Below are 19,369 nucleotides of genomic sequence, written 5' to 3' on the forward strand. Positions count from 1 at the left end.
CTTAACAAATATCAACATTATTATTATTACATACGATTGAATGAAAGGGAGTCTTCCCCAGACGTTCTCCCTTTCCTTTCCAGGACGAAGCCAAAGGAAGGATTGGGAGGACCAATAGGAAAAGAACCAACTAAGAGAGTGTGGGCTTTTCTCCTTTGCAGCCGTTCTGCTGCCTAATCCTGGATCTGGATTCGAAAGGGGGCCTGTGTATGAATCGCTGCCAAGTAGTCACTCTTTGGTCCACTCATGATGCTAAGCACCACTCATTAGTCGGTGGATATCACTTTAAATTATTTCCAGTCACTCCAGTCCCCCAGCTAAGTGGCGAATGTGCCATCTGTACATTACCCCTTGCCAATCTCTGTTGAGTAGAATTGGCTAACTGAATCACAGTGGGGTTGGATCAGTTTCCCTTCATCTGGGGAGAAGGGAGGGAGGGACACAAAGAAAGCTGGTCACCTTTTTTAGCTCAGTAACCCATACTGTCTATTAAGAAATGGAGAATCCTGATGAATAATTTTTGGTAATACTCGAAAAAACCCTGGCGGGAATGTAACAGAGCAGTTTCACAGAATACTCTTGTCCAGATCTAATTTTATTGCCTTCAGAAACAAATGAGGATAATGTTTTATCCATACCAAGACATTTATTATTATTTTTTTTAATTGGCTGAAAATTTCACATTATCATTTTAGAAGAAATGGTAACTTTAATGAGAAACTGGGATCCCTACACTCAAGAACATTGGACTGGAATTCTTTCAAAGGGGATTTCCACAGCGACCATCAGCAGTCAAACTGAAAGTTCTCATGTTCCTTCATTAAATTTTAGTCACATCAAGGGGAGAAGGTGATTATGGCATGTGTTCATTACTCTGTGAAAAAGAAGTCAGTATTATCGATGGAATTGCCGCTTACTAATTAATCGCATCACGAATGTATAGCGTTAGATCTCTGTCACTATTCTTTATCTTTCAGACATTGCCACAAATCCCATAGCCAAATTTATTGTGGAAAATATTCATATTATGCATCCCTTCTGAATGCTAGCTTTTGTAAGCGCCTAACAAATACAAGCATTATTATTAACCATACGAAATCCTATCTCTGGCCATTTAGAATAGAAACTCCTACAAATTATCGGCCAACATCAGGCACAGACACAAAACTTGTGTCTGATTCCCAAATCAGTTGGGGTAAAATTTTTACCACAAAAATGATCTCCAATGGGAAATTATTGATTTTTCATTAGCTCTGAAACCTCTTTTTGACTTATGGCCCGAGGACCTTGGTGGAGTAAAAATAGTGAATTGAAATCTATCAACTTCATCCATATTCATTTTTCACTTCCACTTTTCCTCTAGACTGTAAGCTTATTGTTATTATTATGAATAATCATATTTCTTTATTGAGCGCTTACTGTGTGCAAAATACTGTACTATGTGCTCGGGAGAGTACATATAACATTAAACACATTCCCTGCCCACAGTGAGTTCACAGTCTAGCAGGGGAGACAGACATCGATATAAAGAGAAGCAGCGTGGCTCAGTGGAAAGAGCCCGGGCTTGAGAGTCAGAGGTCATGGGTTCGAATCTCGGCTCTGCCACTTGTCAGCTGTGTGACTATGGGCAAGTCACTTCACTTCTCTGTGCCTCAGTTACCTCATCTGTAAAATGGGGATTAACTGTGAGCCTCACGTGGGACAACCTGATTACCGTATCTATCCCAGCACTTAGAACAGTGCTCTGCACATAGTAAGCGCTTAACAAATACCAACATTATTATTGAATAAATAAATGAATTACAGATATATACAGAGATTTACATATGTACCATGGGAAAGGGAGAGCGGATGAATGAAGGAACAAGTATGAGTGGAACAGAAGGGTGTGAGAGAAGAGGAGAGGAGGGTTCAATCGAGGAAAACCTCCTGGAGGAGGTGTGTCTTCCAAAGGCTTTGGAGTGGGAGAGAGCATTTATCCGTCTGATATGAGGACGGAGGGCGTTCCAGGCCAGAGGTGGGATGTGGGTGAGAGGTGGTGGTGAGAAAGATGAGGTTGAGGTCCAGTGAGAAGGTTAGCACCAGAGGCGGGAAGTGTGCGGGCTGGGTTATGGTAGGAAAGTAGCGAGGTGAGATAGGAGGGGGTAAGTTGGTTTAGTGCTTTAGAGCCAATGGTGAGGAGTTTCTGTTCGATGTGGAGGTGGATGGGCAACCACTGGAGGTTCTTGAGGATGGGGGAAACATGGTCTGAGTGTTTTTGTAGGAAAATGATTTGGGCAGTAGACTGGAGTCTGGACTGGAGAGGAAAGATACAAAGGTGGAGAGGTCAACAAGGAGGCTGATCCAATAATCAAGGCAGGATAAGTTAAGGGAAAGCAGCGTGGCTCAGTGGAAAAGAGCCCGGGCTTCGGAATCAGAGGTCATGAGGTCGACTCCCGGCTTTGCCACTTGTCAGCTGTGTGACTGTGGGCGAGTCACTTACCTTCTCTGGGCCTCAGTTACCTCATCTGTAAAATGGGGATTAACTGTGAGCCCCAAGTGGGACAACCTGATTACCCTGTGTTCATTCATTCATTCATTCATTCATTTGTATTTATTGAGCGCTTACAATGTGCAGAGCACTGTACTAAGTGCTTGGAATGTACAATTCAGCAACAGATAGAGACAATCCCTGCCCAACAACGGGCTCACAGTCTAACTGGGGAAGACAGATGGACAAAAACAACCCCCAGCACTTAGAACAGTGCTCTGCCCATAGTAAGCGCTTAACAAATACCAACATTATTATTATTATTATTAATGTGGTTGCAGTCAGGATGGATAGGAAGGGGAGGATTTTGGCCACGTCCTGAGAGTAGAACTGACAGGATTTAGTGATGGCAAGCTCTTTATGGGAAGGGAACGTGTCTTCTAAGTCTATATATTCCACTCTACCAAATGCTTTATACAGTGCTCTGCACAGAGTAAGTGTGCAGTAAATACAATTGATTGATTTATTGATTAGTTTTAATTTGATTAAACTCCAGTGAATAGTAGCCATTCCTATAAGCAAAAAAGAACCTTATTTGGAAAAGGACAGTGCGCCCTAGTCTGTTGTGTCATGATGAGAACGTCACAATTTCTCTGTGCTTCCCCCATTCTAATCCGTAAAAATAGGGAAAAAATAACTGTTGTCCCTCGGGCTTAGAATGTGTGACCCTTGTGGGACTGGGCCAGGGTCCCAGCCTCTTATATTGCTTTTACCCCAACCCAAGGTGCAGTGCTGAGCATATAGTAACCATATAATATATACTACATTTATTACTATAGAGGCTTAGAAGTCAGATTGGTCGGTATGACACATCTGTCCGTGTTTGTGATGGAATGCTTAGATTCCAGCCCCAGGGTCTAGAGCCCTCTGTCACATGTCTGCTGTGTGACCTTGGGCAAGTCACTCATCTGTGCCTCAGTTCTCTCATCTGTAAAATGGGGATTGCGATTGTGAACCCCACAAGGGGCAGGGACTGCGTCTAATCTGATTTGCTTGTACCCACCCCAGAGCTTAGTAAAATGCCTGGCACGTAGTAAGCAGTTAACAAATACCACAATTATTATTATTATTAGTTTCCTACCTCATTTCATTCCTCAGAAGGCTCAGGAAGTGTCTGGATTTCACCTAACCGGTTGTGCACCTTAAGCGTCGGCTGCTGAGATATGGAGGAATACTGAATGTTCCCTTTAGACCCCCCAGTGTACATTAGTAAGAGTAGCCTTATTGATCAATAAATAATATTCATTGAGTGCTTCTTAGGGGACGAGCACTCTATTAAACACTTGGGAAAGTAGAATGCAGTAGAGTGGGTGCTGTACCATTCATTCATTCATTCAATAGTATTTATTGAGCGCTTACTATGTGCAGAGCACTGTACTAAGCGCTTGGAATGAACAAGTCGGCAACAGATAGAGACAGTCCCTGCCGTTTGACGGGCTTACATTCTAATCGGGGGAGACGGACAGCCAAGAGCGATGGCGATAAATAGATTCAAGGGGAAGAACATCTCGTAAAAACAATGGCAACTAAATAGAATCAAGGTGATGTACATTTCATTAACAAAATAAATAGGGTGATGAAAATATATACAGTCGAGCAGACAAGTACAGTGCCGAGGGGATGGGAAGGGAGAGGGGAAGGAACAGAGGGAGATGGGGGAAAAGAGGGTTCAGCTGGGGGAAGGGGAAAGGGGGGCGGTAGAGGGAGTAGAGGGAGAAGGTGAGCTCAGTCTGGGAAGGCTTCTTGGAGGAGGTGAGTTTTAAGTAGGGTTTTGAAGAGGGGAAGAGAATTAGCCTGGCGGAGGTGAGGAGGGAGGGCGTTCCGGGACCGCGGGAGGACGCGGCCCGGGGGTCGACGGCGGGACGGGCGAGACCGAGGGACGGCAAGGAGGTGGGCGGCGGAGGAGCGGAGCGTGCGGGGTGGGCGGTAGAAAGAGAGAAGGGAGGAGAGGTAGGAAGGGGCAAGGTGACGGAGAGCCTCGAAGCCTAGAGTGAGGAGTTTTTGTTTGGAGCGGAGGTCGATAGGCAACCACTGGAGTTGTTTAAGAAGGGGAGTGACATGCCCAGATCGTTTCTGCGGGAAGATGAGCCGGGCAGCGGAGTGAAGGATAGACCGGAGCGGGGCGAGAGAGGAGGAAGGGAGGTCGGAGAGAAGGCCGACACAGTAGTCTAGCCGGAATATAACGAGAGCCCGTAACAGTAAGGTAGCCATCTGGGTGGAGAGGAAAGGGCGGATCTTGGCGATATCGTAGAGGTGAAACCGGCAGGTCTCGGTAACGGATAGGATGCGTGGGGTGACCGAGAGAGACGAGTCAAGGATGACACCGAGATCGCGGGACCGAGAGACGGGAAGGATGGTCGTGCCATCCACGGTGATAGGGAAGTCTGGGAGAGGACCGGGTTTGGGAGGGAAGCTCAGTCTTGCTCATGTTGAGTTTTAGGTGGCGGACCGACATCTAGGTGGAGACGTCCCGGAGACGGGAGGAGATGCGAGCCCGAAGGGAGGGGGAGAGGACAGGGGCGGAGATGTAGATCTGCGTGTCATCTGCGTAGAGATGGTAGTCAAAGCCGTGAGAGCGGATGAGTTCACCGAGGGAGTGAGTGTAAATGGAGAACAGAAGAGGGCCGAGAACTGACCCTTGAGGAACCCCAACAGTTAAAGGATGGGAGGGGGAGGAGGCGCCCACGAAGGAGACCGAGAATGACCGGCCAGAGAGATGAGAGGAGAACCGGGAGAGGACAGAGTCTGTGAAGCCAAGGTGAGATAAGGTATGGAGGAGGAGGGGATGGTCGACAGTGTCAAAGGCAGCAGAGAGGTCAAGGAGGATCAGAATGGAGTAGGAGCCGTCGGATTTGGCAAGAAGGAGGTCACGGGTGACCTTGGAGAGAGCAGTCTCGGTAGAGCGGAGGGGACGGAAGCCAGATTGGAGGGGGTCTAGGAGAGAATGGGAGTTAAGGAATTCTAAGCAGCGATTGTAGACAACTCGTTCTAGGATCTTGGAAAGGAGGGGTAGTAGGGAGATAGGGCGATAACTGGAAGGGGAAGTGGGATCGAGAGAGGGTTTTTTAGGATGGGAGAGACGTGGGCATGTTTGAAGGCACAGGGGAAGGAGCCCTTGGAGATCGAGTGGTTAAAAATAGAAGTTAAGGAAGGGAGGAGGGCAGGGGCGATGTTTTTTAAAAGGTGAGCGGGAATGGGGTCCGAGGCGCAGGTGGAGGGGGTGGCACTTGCGAGGAGGGAGGAGATCTCCTCTGAGGATACTGCAGGGAAGGATGGGCAAGTAGGGGAGAGGGTTGGTGAGGAGGAGGGGAGAGGGGGAGAGGTGACTTGGGGGAGCTCAGACCTGATTGTGTTGATTTTTGTAATGAAGTAGGTGGCCAGATCATTAGGGGTGAGAGATGGGGGAGGGGGAGGAACAGGGGGCCTAAGGAGAGAGTTAAAAGTCCGGAACAATCGGCGGGGATGGCGGGCATGGGTGTCGATGAGGGAGGAGAAGAAGTTTTGCCTGGCAGAGGAGAGGGCAGAGTTAAGGCAGGAAAGGATCAATTATCTGCTAGGTCTAGCTGCTTCTCATCTTTATGATGATGATGGTATTTGTTAAGCACTTACTATGAGTGAAGCACTGTCCTAAGCACTGGGGGGGACATATAATAATAATGTTGGTATTTGTTAAGTGCTTACTATGTGCCAAGCACTGTTCTAAGCACTGAGGTAGATACAGGGTAATCAGGTTGTCCCACGTGAGGCTCACAGTTAATCCCCATTTTACAGATGAGGTAACTGAGGCACAGAGAAGTTAAGTGCCTCACCCACAGTCACACAGCTGACAAGTGGCCGAGCAGGGATTCGAACCCACGACCTCTGACTCCAAAGCCCAGACTCTTTCCACTGAGCCGCGCTGCTTCCCAGCGTGATCAGGGTGTCCCACGTGGGGCTCACAGTCATAATCCTCATTTTACAGATGAGGTTACCGAGGCACAGAGAAGTGAAGTGACTTGCCCAAAGTCACACAGCTGACAAGTGGCGGAGCCGGGATTAGAACCCATGCTCTCTGACTCCCAAGCCCGGGCTCTTTGTCCTGAGCCACGCTGCTTCTGTATCGATCCAAGAAGGTTTTGGCCATGATGGTAACAGGTGTATTGCCTTCTCTTATCATTAGGCCTCAGTCCCATTCCAGGTGGACAGTTTCTGAGAATGAAAGGACAGTTCATTATCAGTGACCATTGATTACTTGACTACTCTGTGGAGGTCTTCCAATTAGGATGTCACCTTAGGAGCCCGGCTCCAGTTCACTAGAATCCGTCTTAAGAGAACGTTGGGACAATAAGGAGGGTATTAAACAGAAAGCGAGTTTCAGGCATTATGGCGCCTGCCTGTTAACATTCTCAGGAGGATTTCAAAAAAGAACCAGGAAGTGAAAGAACTGTCTCCATTTTTGCTGAAGCCTTGAGCCAAGTCATTCACGTAAGCAAAAATATCCTAGCCTTCTCCCGGTGGTGGGTGGTGAGGAGTCATTTGATGAAAGGCTACCTTTACCTGGAAACTAAATAGTGCTTTAAGTGTCTTGGCAAATCCTTTTCCTCTGAAAGAGATAGGAGAGAATGAGATGTTTAGTGGCTTCGCAGATAAGAAATCAAAAGAGGTGGCACATTTAGGACTTGCTAAAGCCAATGTCATTCTTTGAAAAATTCTTTTCCCCGCACAATTTCATTTGATTTGATTTTTGTTTCACTCAGACCGTTATGCTGAGTGTCGACAGCGCTTACAGATTTTTGAAGGTCTTCTTTTGACCCTCTCCGCTTTTAGTAAAGGGCAGGCTTACGTCATCTGTCAACTAATGAATAAGGGATCAACCGTCGTCGAACTCTGAAGGTGAAAGGTTATTTCTTTCTTCCTAATGAACTCTAAGCAAGATGATCATTATGTCTTCTTTCGGCTGAAATATTTTATTCTGAATACTTAGGCAGATTTTTCTCCTCTTTACCAAAATGATACTTGCCTGAGAAACATCATTCATTTTGGATGAGAGAGAAAGAATGATTTGTCCCTTGAAGATCTGGGTATCTTCATACATCTTGTCTTTCTTTGCTGCTAGCAAGAGCACAGTGGCCTTGGAAGGAATTATTTAGGTCTAGTTAATGTGAATTTTACTCCCCAAATTCCTAGAAATTTGAAAATAAAATGCCTGCAAATCATTTCAAGGCCTTTTCTAGGAATGTCTGGTGTGTGCAAAACCCTCAAGGAGTGTATATATGTTTAGGTATTAATTAATGAAACTTTGTCTTTTAAAGGATTCTGAGCCTGAAAGGGCTCCAAAGGATTTGAAGGGAATTTAATGAATGCCATATATTTGGCAATTCTGTTCTATTTGATGTTGAATGTGATTTGTAGGTAACACTGATGAAGTGGCTATGGAAGCTGTATGTGCCATTTATTATACTATACTCACCCAAGTGCTTAGTACAGTGCTCTGCACAAAGTAATCACTCAATAAATATAATCGACCGGTTGATTGATTGATTATGGAGAAGGTTCAATACCACGTAGCCTTAAAGGCCATTGTTTAGACTATAATAATAATAATGATGGTATTTTTTAAGCGCTTACTATGTGTCAAGCACTGTTCTAAGCACTGGGGTAGATAGAAGGTAATTGGGTCGTCTCACGTTCGGCTCACAGTCTTCACCCTCATTTTACAGATGAGGTAACTGGGCCCAGAGAAGTGAAGTGACTTGCCCAGAGTACTGTTGGTATTTGTTGTTGGTATTTGTTAAGCGTTTACTATGTGCAGAGCACTGTTCTAAGCACTGGGGTAGATACAGGGTCATCAGGTTGTCCCACGTGAGGCTCACAGTCTTCATCTCCATTTTACAGATGAGGCAACTGAGGCACAGAGAAGTGAAGTGACTTGCCCACAGTCACACAGCTGACAAGTGGCGGGGCTGGGATTCGAAGCCATGACCTCTGACTCCCAAGCCCGGGCTCTTTCCACAGAGCCACGCTGCTTCCCGAGTCACAAAGATGATGAGTGGTGGAGCTGGGATTAGAATCCATGACCTGTGACTCCCAACCCTGGGCTCTTTCCACTAAGCCGTGCTGCTTCTATCATTGCCATTTTCATTTACAGTCTGCTGAAAGCCATGCTAGACCTTTGGAATCTGTGTTTCTATTTTATATTGAGAAACAGCGTGGCTCAGTGGAAAAAGCCCGGGCTTGGGACTCGGAGGTAATGGGTTCGAATCTCGACTCTGCCACCTGTCAGTTTGTGACTGTGGGCAAGTCACTTAACTTCTCTGGGCCTCAGTTACCTCGTCTGTAAAATGGGGATTAAGACTGTAAGCCTCATGAGGGTCAACCTGATTACCCTGTATCTACCCCAGCGCTTAGAACAGTGTTCTGCACATAGAAAGTGCTTAGTAAATACCAACATTATTATTATTATTATTTTCTTCAATTTGTGCATCCTTGGGCAGCATGCTGCCTAGGTATCAGAATTTGGACATACCTTCATTCATTCATTTATTCAATCGCATTTATTGAGCCCTTACTGTATGCAAAGCACTGTGCTAAGTATTTGGAAGAATAACTATGCTTAGTGGAAATGGCATGGGCTTGGGAGTCAGAGGAGGTGGGCTCCAATCCCAGCTCTGCCACTTGTCTGCTCTGTGACTTTGGGCAAGTCACTTAACTTCTCTGTGCCTCAATTACCTCATCTGTATACTTGGGATTAAGACCGTGAACCTTACATGGGACAATACGATTACCTTGTAAATACTCCAGCATTTAGAACAGAAGCTTGGCACACAGTAAGTGCTTAAAAAATACCATTATTGCAATTATTATTAAAAATACAATATAACAACAGATACATTCCTGCCAAAAACAAACTCACATTCTAGAGGGGGAGACAGATATATAAATAATTAAATACCTCCCAATTCTGTGTTGATGATGAAAATATTTGCTCGTGCAGAGGCTCTTGCCGGTATGGGTTTGCATTTTCTTCAGAGCTCTAATTATCCCAAAACACTGAGCTAAATCTGCAGTGTGTGAGCAGAGAACATGTCTACCAAGTCTGTCATATTGTACGCTCCCAAGCACTTAGTAGAGTGCTCTGCACACAGTAAGTGCTCAATAAATACGACTCATTTACTTTTGTGACTTCTCACGTGTGTGTGTGTCTAGAGGACAGCTATCTGTGTATGATGCTATCAGTACCGCAGGTCAGAGACTTCTGAACATGCTTGTGGTCTTTTAAACTGGAAGAGCTTCTCAGTGGATTGGAAACATTGTTCAGTAAACACTATGATGACAATAACATTACTTTCCCACCTTCAAAGCCTGATTGATGGCCTATCTCCTCCAAGAGGCCTTCCCCGATTAAGGCCTCCTTTCCTCCTCTCCTATTCCCTTCTGCTTCTCCCTGACTTCCTCCCTTTATTCATCTCCCCTCCCAACTCCATAGCACTTATGTGCATATCTGTAATTTAATTTGTTTATTCATATAAATATCTGTCTACCCCTCTGTAATAATAATAATAATAGTAATAATGGTGGTACATATTAAGCGCTTACTACATGCCAAGCACTGTTCTAAGCACCGGGGGGGATACAAAGCGATCAGGTTGTCCCACGTGGGGCTCACGGTCCTTATCCCCATTCTACAGATGAGGTAACTGAGGCCCAGAGAAGTGAAGTGACTTGCCCAAAGTCACACAGCCGGCAAGCGGCAGAGCCGAGATTAGAACCCATGACCTCTGAATCCCAAGCCCGTGCTCTTTCCGCTGAGCCGCGCTGCTTCTCTAGACTGTACGCTCATTGTAGACAGAGAATGCGTCTGTTTATTGTTATATTGTACTCTCCAAGTGCTTAGTACAGTCCTCTGCACACAGTAAGCGCTCAATAAATATGACCGACTGACTGACTGATGTTGTTTTTGGAAGATCACTTCAATAGTTATAACATTCTAGAGGAGAGTATTAGGGAAAGGAGTCGAAGTCTTTGAGTAAAGCAATCACAAATAGTAAGTTACCAAGACTCAGGCTGGAAAACCAAAATCTCGTCTTATGCCGTCGAGTCATTTCCGACCCCTAGTGACTCTGTGGACACATCTCTCCCAGAACGCCCCGCTCTCCATCTGCAATCGTTCTGGTAGTGGATCCATAGAGTTTTCTTGGTAAAAAGATGAAAGTGCTTTCCAATCGCCTCCTTCCCCCAAGTAAACTCGAGTCTCCGCCCTCGACTCTCTTCCCCGCCGCTGCTGCCCAGCATGGGTGAGTTTTGACTTGTGGCTGATTGCCTTCCACTCACTAGCCACTGGCCAAGCTGGGAATGGAATGGTCATACCTCTGTTTGATCTCTCTCCCTCCCATAGTCGAGACTGGTAGAGTACTGGAAACTCTCCAGGTGCAATCCTGAGAGGAGGAAAACCAAAGTAGGCTAAATTAATTCATAATTATTATTATGGTAGTTTTTAAAGCACTTACCATATGCCAAGTGCTGTACTAAGTGCTCGGGTAGATGAAAGATAATCAATTTGAATACGACTCCAGTTCCACGTGGGGCTCACAGCCTAAGTATGAAGGAGTAGGATTAAAGTACCATTTTACAAAAGAGGAGCATGAGACTAGATTGTGAGCCCGTTGATGGTCTCTACTGGTTGCCGAATTGTACTTTCCAAGCGCTTAGTACAGTGCTCCGCAAACAGTAAGCGCTCAATAAATACGGTTGAATGAATGAATGAGAAGTGAAGCGATTTGCCCAAGATGGCCCTGCAGGCAAACAGTGGAGCTGGGATTAGGACCCAGGTCCATTGACTTCCAGCCCCTTGCTCTTTCCATCAGGCCTTGCTGTTTTCATGCTTCTATGCATGAGACAGATATATTAGAACAACAGGAATCTATCTTTAGGAAAACGCTCTGTGGAAAAGAATGTAGGAAATTCGGTATTTTCGGCCACACTTTAAAGTCTACAGAAGAGTTCTTTGTCAGAATTGTGATCTAAAGGGATTCAAATATTCTTAGTAACAAGTATTTCTTGCCACATTTGTGCCTAATTCACCTGGAAAATACTAGATTAGGTTCACCAATATGAAGCAGTGGGTCCATGGTATCTGCATTCTTGTGGGTGTTTCCCAATTAGCTTGAGGTTTATGCAGTTGTCAACTTCTTTATTTAATAGTAGTTGTAAAGTCCTTAGTATGTGATAAGCACTGGTACTAAGCCCCGGGGTAGATACAACCTCAGCAGGTTGGACACAGTCGGTGTCCCACGTGGGGCTCACAGCCTTAATCCCCATTTTACAGATGAGGTAACTGAGGCACAGAGAAGTAAAGTGACTTGCCCGAGGTTACACGGCAGACATGTGACAGAGCTAGGATTAGAATCCAGGTCCTCTGTCTTCCAGGCCCAGTCTCTTTCCACTAGGCCAATCAATCAATGCTCTTTATTGAATGCTTACTATGTGTAGATCTCTGTACTGTACTAAGCAGCTGGGAGAGTTTATAATGTAATATAATAATTAGGAGACCTAGTCCCTGCCCATAATGAATTTTATGAATACAGTCTAGAGGAATAACAAATTGAATATCCCTCCCTAGTATTACATAATAATAACGATAATGGCATTTGTTAAGCGCTTACTATATGCCAAGCACTGTTCTAAGCCCTGGGGTAGATACTAGGTAATCAGGTTGTCCCAAGTGGGGCTCACAGTCTTAATCCCCATTGTACAGATGAGAGAAATGAGGCACAGAGAAGTGAATTGACTTGCCCAAGATCACGCAGCAGGCAAGAAGCGGAGTCGGGATTAGAACCCACGTCCTCTGACCCAAGCCCGTGCTCTTTCCATTAACATCAATAGTAAGCGAGATTTGAACTCATGGAGCTAGATGGGGGCACTTTCGCTAAAGTCAAAGCTTAACACCCTGAGTCATAAGGGCCGACAGGCCACTATTCCGTGAATACGTTTACTAACTCTTGTTATATTATACTCTCCTAAGCACTTAATACAGTGCTCTGCACACAGTAAACGCTCAATAAATATGCTCTGCTGTTGCAGCTTCGCACTTGGCAACTAGCCTCTAATGCTCCAATAATAATAATAATGATAATGATGGTATTTGTTAAGGGCTTACTAATAATAATGGCATTTGTTAAGCGCTTACTATGTGCAAAGCACCGTTCTAAGCGCTGGAGAGGATACAAGGTGATGAGGCTGTCCCATGTGGGGCTCACAGTCTCAATCCCCGTTTTACAGACGAGGTCACCGAAGCACAGAGAAGTGAAGTGGCTTGCCCAAGGTCACACAGATGACAAGTGGCGGAACTAGGATTAGAACCCGTGACCTTCTGCTGCCCAGGCAGGTCTGCGCTGCATTCACCACGCCATACGATGGCTTCACCTCTTCAGCTATGGTCCATCCAGGTCTCTGGGGACTAACCAAGATACTTAAGTCAGGGAAATGGCAGTTGGTAAAGTGGGACGGCCCAAATAGGAGTTAGAGAAGTTTCATAGTTTGTGGGTTCAAAGACTCGCTACACCTACGTAGCCGAACTATGAATGAAGTTCATTGAATTATCAATCGATCAATCAATCATATTTATTTAGCACTTACTGTGTGAAAGAGGACTACATTAGGCACTTGAGAGCGCACAATGTAACAGAGCTAATAGACACATTCCCTGCCCACAGTGAGTTTTACAGTCTAGTGGGGGAGATAAACATTAATAATAATAATAATAATAATAATGTTGGCATTTGTTAAGCGCTTACTATGTGCAGAGCACTGTTCTAAGCACTGGGGTAGATACAGGGTCATCAGGTTGTCCCACGTGAGGCTCAAAGTCTTCATCCTCATTTACAGATGAGGCACAGAGAAGTAAAGTGACTCGCCCACAGTCGCAGAGCTGCCAAGTGGCAGAGCCGGGATTCGGACCCACGACCTCTGCCTCCCAAGCCTAGGCTCTTTCCACTGAGCCACGCTGCTTCTCTATAAATAAATTGATTATGGATATGTCCATAAGTGCTGTGGGGCTGAAGGAGGGCTGAATCAATGGTGTAAATCTAAATACAAGGGTGACGCAGGAAGGAGTGGGAGAAGAGGAGATGAGAGCCCAGTCAGGGAAGGCCTCTTGGAGGAGATGTGCCTTCAATAAAGTTTTGAAGGTGGGGAGAATGATCGTTTGTCGGATATGAAGAGGGAGGGCGTTCCCGACCAGGGGCAGGATGTGGGCGAGAGAAAACAGTACTTGTCTGATCTTATAAAGAATCGTGCTCCAAAGGATAGAGTCTCCTGAAAAATAATCTCCTAAAGCACTCTTGGCTCACTTAGCTATTCCCTGTGTCAGGCCGATCTGCTGCTGACTGTATGCACAGGTTTGCTTTGTTCCTAAACTAGGCCTCTGGTCTTGCGTGCACAGACCCCTGATAGCGGTTAGAAGAAATGAGAAAATGTAAAAAAAAAAAAAATTGATTATTATTATTTTTAAAAATCTTTATTGTTATATGTAAAGAATGTATAATTTTAGAAATCTTTCAGAATTTACATCGAAGAATTTTTATAGCAGATCCTAAAGTACATGTGAATAATGAGGTGACTATATATATAAGAATTTTTTTTGTGTCTCTTTACCAGTGAAAATTTAGACAGAATATGCCAAATACAGAGCAAATATTAACAGTTGAATTGGTCCTTTGAGTGTGAATTTGACAAACTGTTGAGACTGTGTGGGTGAGAAAAATATATTACTCTAAAGCTTATCAAATCTTGTTTCATAACAAATTATACTGTTTGGACCTTCAAACCCAACAAAATAGGCTTTAGCTTTAAAAAACCTCAAAATACCTTAAAATGCTATTCTTTAACTTCAAATTATAAAAAAAAATCGGTTTAAACAAGGTCATTTTCAAGGTGGTCTATAAAATCAACTTGAAAATTCCAGGAGAGCACCCCTCCTGTCTGCCTTGGAGCTATCCTTGTCTACCCAGAGTGGCTTAGTGGTTAGAGCACAAGCCAGCTAAGCAGAAGGATCGGAGTCCTAATCCTTGCTCTACCAAATAATAATAATAATAATGATAATAATAATAATAATAATAATAATAATGATGTTGGCATTTGTTAAGCGCTTACTATACGCAAGCACTGTTCTAAGCGCTGGAGTAGATACAGGGTAATCAGGTTGTCCCACATGAGGTTCACAGTCTTCATCCCTGTTTTACAGATGAGGGAACTGAGGCACAGAGAAGTAAAGTGACTTGCCCACAGTCACACAGCTCACAGATCTGGAATTCAAACTCATGACCTCTGGCTCCCAAGCCCGGGCTCTTTCCACTGAGCCACGCTGTTTCTCTGTCTGCTTGCCTGCTGTCACACTTGTCTGCTGTGTGACCATGGGAAACTCACTTAACTTCTCTGGGCCTCACTTACCTCATCTATAAAATGGGGATTAAGACTGTGAGCCCTCTGTGGCACAAGAACTTTGTCCAACCTGATTATTAGAGAAGCAATGTGGCTTAATGAGTGGAAAGAGCCCGGTCATGGGTTCGAATATTGGCTCTGCCACTTGTCAGACGTGTAACCTTGGGCAAGTCACTTCACTTCTCTGTGCCTCAGTTCCCTCATCTGTAAAATGGGGATTAAGACTGTGAGCCTCACGTGGGGCAATCTGATTACCCTGTATCTACCCCAGAGTTTAGAACAGTGTTCTGCACATAGTAAGTACTTAACATATACCAACATTATTATTATTATTATTATTATTATTATTATTATTATTATCTTCTCCCTACCTCAGAACTTAGAACTATGCTTGGCACATAGTAAGTGCTTAATAAGTACCATTCATTAATTCATTCATTCATTCATTCAATTCTATCTCTTGAGCACTTACTGTGTGCAAAGCACTGTACTAAGTGCTTGGGAGAGTACCCAACAAAGGGCAGGGACCGTCTCTATCTGTTGCCGACTTGTTCATTCCAAGCGCTTAGTACAGTGCTCTGCACATAGTAAGCGCTCAATAAATACTATTGAATGAATTGAATGAATACAGTGCCACAGCAAACAGACACATTCCTGCCCACAATGAGCTCACAGTCTAGAGGGCGGAGACAGACATTGATATAAAGCAATAAATAGATAAATTACAGATAAATACATATATACTGTGGAGATGGGAGGGAGGATGAATGAAGGAGCCAGTAAGAGCAGCACAGAAGGGAGTGGGAGAAGAGAAAAGGAGGGCTTCCTTAGTCACGGAAGGCTTCTTGGAGGAGACGTGCCTTCAATATGGTTTTGAAGTGGGGGAGAGCAATTATCTGTCTGATATGAGGAGGGAGGGCGCTCCAGGCCAGAGGTAGGATGTGGGTGAGAGATGGGTGGCGAGATAGACGAGATCGATATGCAGTGAGATAATAATGTTGGTATTTGTTAAGCGCTTACTATGTGCAGAGCACTGTTTAAGCGCTGGGGTAGATACAGGGTAATCAGGTTGTCCTCTGTGAGTTAATCCCCATTTTACAGATGAGGTAACTGAGGGCCAGAGGTGATTAGCACCAGAGGAACAAAGTATGCAGGCTGGGTGGTAGCCGGAGAGTATCAAGGTGATATAGGAGAGGGCAAATGCTTTAAAACCAATGGTAAGGAGTTTTTTGGTTTTTTTTGAAGTGGACATGGTGGGCAACCATTGGAGTTTTCTTGAGAAGAGGGGAAACATGGTCTGAAAGTCTTTGAAGGAAAATGATTCGGACAGCAGAATGCAGTATTGACTGGGGTCGGGAGAGACAGGAGGCAGGCAGGTCTGCAAGGAGGCTCCTACACTAATTCAATAGCATTTATTGAGCGCTTACTATGTGCAGAGCACTGCACTAAGCGCTTGGAATGTACAATTCGGCAACAGATAGAGACAATCCCTGCCCATTGACGGGCTTACAGTCTAATCAGCAAGGTGGGATAGGTTAAGTGCTTGCATTAATGTGGTAACAGTTTGGGTGGAGAGGAAGGGAAGGATTTTGGCCATGGCGTGAAAGAACTGACAGGATTTAGTGAAGGTTTGAATATGTGGGTGGAATGAGAGGGTGGAGTCAAGGACGATACCAAGATTATGGGCTTGTGAGTCATGAAGGAGGATGGTGCAGTCAACAGCAATGGGAAAGTTTGCAGGAGGTCAGGGTTTGGGAAGATAAGAAGTTCAGTTTTAACCATATCAAGTTTGAGGTGAAGGGAGAATATCCAAGCAAAAAATATTGCTTTGAAGACCATAATTCTTATTATCATTATTACCGTTATTATTTACAAACATTTCAGATTGCTTTCACCTACAGTACAATATTAGGGCTTCGGTCTTAAACATTCTTCGAATCAGCGAAAAGATGGAATCTACTGAACTCTTACAGGGTGCGGAGCACAAAGCTAAGCAGGTATGAGAGTATATCAAACATTCTCTTTTATATCCCCGGTTTGGTGTTGGTTTGTTCTTTTTTTTCAGATACACATTCACTTGGCTTATCACTTCCTCAAAGAGAGAGGTTGTGTCAGGAGGAGACTGATAGGAATTGAACTGTGCTACCAATACCCATATAGGTCAGATCTGGCCTGCAACCTTTAAAAGGCCAACAGCTGGAGGGGGGAAAGAGCACAGGCCTTGGAGTTAGAGGACCTGAGTTCTAATCTAATTCATGCCTCAGTTTCCTCAACTGTAAATGGGGATTAAACGCCCGTTCTCCCTCCTTCCTAAGCTCTGAGTCCCATTTGGACAAGGATGGCGAACGACTTGATCATCTTGTACCTCCCCCAGTGCTTACATCACAGAGTAGAGGATGAGCAAATACCATGATTATTATTATTATCATTATTATCTGGGGTGGCAACAAGTAAATTTGGTTGCAAATCCGGTATTTGTTAAGCACTTACTATGTGCCAAGCAATATTCTAAGCGCCCGGGTGAATACAAGCAAATCGGTTTGGACACAGCCCCTGTCCCACGTGGGGCTCACAGTCTCAATCCCCACTTTACAGATGTGATGACTGAGGCACGGAGAAGAGAAGTGACTTGCCCAAGACAACTGGCAGAGCCGGGATGAGAACCCACGACCTTCGCGAATCCCCAGGTCCGGGCGCTATCCACTGCACCACGCTGCTTTGATCCTCTGCCAACTCTAGACTTTAAGCTTCTTGTGGTCAAGGACCACGTCTAATGACTCTGTAGTATTGTACTCTCCCAAGCTCTTAAAACAGTGAACTGCACACATACGATTGATCGAGTGACTTGACTCTCCGTTGTTTCCAGGAAGTTGTAGTTCCCACCCTCCTGGGTAGAAAAGAGAAGGATCTGTTCCATTCCACAAGAAATGTTGTTAAAAGATTAAACCAGTGGACAGAGGTGGGTTACAGTACAGCACATTAGCGGGGATTGTATTTTATTTTTATAGGTACGGTAGGCTGAGTCACAGAGCCATTAGAGAGAATAATGGCAAAAAAGTTACCAGCAACTCCTGCTGGCAAGAACCTGCCGGGGAAAATCTGAGAACCCCGGTTTCCATAGCAAAGAACGCATCTTCTCGTGTCAATTAGGCCTGCTCAGAATTATTGACTGTAGCAACGGGTAATTTATATGAAAATATGCTAATGTGGTTACCGGCTATTAGAGAAAGACACTGGAATGTTCTATGAGTCCCAGCAGCACTCTCCATCGGATGCTTCAAATCTCTCTTTTGCCAAGGTACCAGCACTCACACTTCAACTGCTCAGTAAATATCACCGATTGATTGTTTGCCTGACCGACCGAACGGTTCATGGTGCCAACCGTTCTGGGAGTTTCTTCTAAAGCTTCAGATCAGCCTCAGATCCTCTGAGGTTTCTGAGGCATGCTCTGGCCATGTTTCTAGAAAGAGAGGATCTATTTCTCGAGAAAAGGACAGTTTACAAAAGAAATGATTCCAACATATAGATAGCCCATTGCACATCCATTAAAGTGCGTGGGATTCGACGTGGCAGGGCCCCACATCTAAGGGATGATGCATGGACCGTGAATGCAAAGAGCTAAGCGCTTTTGCAGGCAGAGAAATCCATTTTTGATTTAAATCTAAATGGGACATTGAGCATCCATTTGACGTTAGCGAGGATTACACAGCAAAGACAAGATTAACGCTTCTGGAGCCACCCACCACTTCTCTCCTCACCGAGGTCTCTCCAGAGACTGCTGGCGGCAATTCCTCCTGATTGACCTTCTGCGATGAGACTTTTCCACTCCCAGCCTCCAATCCCTGCTCTCATTAGGGCATCTACCCTGCCCTCAGAAATACAAAGGTGGTCAGCAGGAGTGGGATTGGGAGGGGGAAATGCAAATCCGTAGAGAGCCTGGAGCAGAGCTTTCAATCAAAGGCATGTCCAGGACAAGGAGGACATACACAGAAGGATTCGACCTCATAAACTCAACACAGATTTTCACCTTTATCGCTCTGAATTGTAACACAAAGTCCCATTCCCAATCGTTCTATCTCATTGGCCGGCTGAGTCAGATAGAATTGACACTTTGTAAGATTCCACTTCTTAAGTTGTTTGGTTTTCTTTCTGTTTTTGTTTTTGTTTTTTTTTAAACCGCAGTTCATTTTGCTCTGTTTGTGCACGGCCGAATAAGATGGTTAATGGAGTATTGTAGTGAGTCACTGGAGTATCGTAGGAACATTCTTTTCTCCCTCCATGAGGGTTATTTGGTCATGAGCTCTGGGACTCTCTCGGCCACTGGCCGCTCGACTTTGAGTCTGATCGGGTAGGGTCGGCTCGTCCCCCGACCCTGGTCATCGCCTGCTTATTAACACTATTGTAGTGTGCCTTACTGTAGCA

General features: G+C 44.9%; 1 non-coding gene across 1 annotated transcript; it reads right to left on the minus strand.

Annotated features, from left to right (window-relative positions):
• Nucleotides 1–10,813: 10,813 nt before the first annotated feature.
• LOC114809756 lies at nucleotides 10,814–10,954 on the minus strand. The gene has a single exon (XR_003757534.1). It is a non-coding gene; the product is annotated as a small nucleolar RNA SNORA7 (small nucleolar RNA).
• Nucleotides 10,955–19,369: the final 8,415 nt, after the last annotated feature.

This window comes from Ornithorhynchus anatinus, chromosome 2, assembly GCF_004115215.2.
Source record: "Ornithorhynchus anatinus isolate Pmale09 chromosome 2, mOrnAna1.pri.v4, whole genome shotgun sequence".
NCBI lineage: Eukaryota > Metazoa > Chordata > Mammalia > Monotremata > Ornithorhynchidae > Ornithorhynchus > Ornithorhynchus anatinus.